The sequence below is a fragment of the Propithecus coquereli genome, unplaced genomic scaffold (genome assembly GCF_000956105.1).
Source record: "Propithecus coquereli isolate 6110/MARCELLA unplaced genomic scaffold, Pcoq_1.0 Scaffold22, whole genome shotgun sequence".
In the NCBI taxonomy this organism is placed as follows: domain Eukaryota; kingdom Metazoa; phylum Chordata; class Mammalia; order Primates; family Indriidae; genus Propithecus; species Propithecus coquereli.
In genome coordinates this window covers 1,982,238-1,983,754 of record NW_012147189.1, presented here as the reverse complement: position 1 = coordinate 1,983,754, position 1,517 = coordinate 1,982,238, and the positions used below count along the sequence as shown (strand labels likewise).

The following is a 1,517-nucleotide window of genomic DNA, read 5'->3' as shown; positions in this document are numbered from 1 at the left end:
TTAAAAAAAATGCAATTTTATTTTACGAGTTATTTCTCCTCTTATATTCTTGTGGAAATAATGAAATACACATTTTCTACCATAATACAACAATACAGAGAAAATGAAATTGAGAAGAGGATTCTTTATTAATATAAGTAAACAAACAGCTGTTGCTACTCAAGTCAAAATCCCATATGTTATTAATGCTTAGATTTTATTTGTATAAAAGAGACATCCACAGCTAAAACAATTTTTACCAATGACTCTACCTTCTCATTTTACAGAAAAGGACACAAATCTAAAGAAGCTATTTGTCAGTTTTGATGCCAGACCTTAAAACTGTCTACCTTCTAGTATCATGTCCTCTTTTTCACTTGACACCTAATACTTGTGTGGCCTTGGACAAGACAGACCCTCTAAGCCTTATCTTTCTCATATATAAGTATAAAGTCTACACTGCAGGTTGTTGTAAGGATTAGAAATGATACAGTCATCCCTCAGTATCAATGGGGGATTGGTTCCAGCAGATGACAAAAATCTGCAGATGCTCAAGTGCCTTCCAATGGCACAGTACTTGCATATAATCTATGCACATCCTCCAGTATACTTTAAATCATCTCTAGATTACATACTTATAATACCTAATACAATGTAAATGCTATATAAATAGTTGTTATGCTGTGTTTTTTAATATATTTTTATGGCTGTACTGTTATTTTTTTCTGAATATTTTCGATCCACAGTTGGTTGAATCCACTGATGTAAACCTGCGAATAGGGAGGGCCAACTGTACATGTGAAGCATTAAATCTTACTGCCAACTGACACATAAAAAGGACTCAAGAGATGTTACCTATGATTATATTATACCTACAATGGATGATTTCATGGCTATAAGTTTCTCATAAGAAAGAAGTGGCTCTTAAACTTGCAAAAATTCAATCTAACTTTCCGTAGCTTACAAAATGTTACAGTATTTTGAGGACATGTAGTGGTTATGTGTATAATTAATGTCTTAGGGAAGGGCCACTCATTCGGCTACAGGAACTATTATATTAACCATTTATCCACTCTCAGGAGAACAGTATGTTAAATCCATGAGCTTATTGGACATTCCCATGAATCAAATAGTCACTTCAGTCAATAAATAAATACTAAGCAATACTAAGCTTTCCTCAAAATCCTAAGAATGTCAAAATTTGTCTAAATTCTTCCAATGATCTAGGGATTACTATAAAGAAAAAAAAAGCCAAGAAATGGAGGGTATAAAGTTACTCTTATATGGACAAAAAAAGAGAAAGCCTAGGTTAACTTTCCACAAATCAAAGTATAGGGCATGTTAAGGTTTCAAATAAGACTGAATATCACCTAAGAGCTATACAGTAGGTTTCAAAAGCAATTCTATAGAATAAAACCAAAAATGTTTACTGGGACTAATACTATAAGTCAAATAATCTTTTAAATGTTCTGTTTTTCTAAAATACGCCACAATAATTTTCTGAAGGGAAAAAAGTACACAACAGAATTGTTTCTGCT

General features: G+C 32.3%; 1 protein-coding gene across 1 annotated transcript in view; it reads right to left on the bottom strand.

The window, feature by feature from the left end:
- Positions 1-1,517, bottom strand: part of RASA1 (RAS p21 protein activator (GTPase activating protein) 1) — a 160,213-nt gene that overhangs the window by 6,631 nt on the left and 152,065 nt on the right. The gene's annotated exons all lie outside the window — the stretch shown is intronic.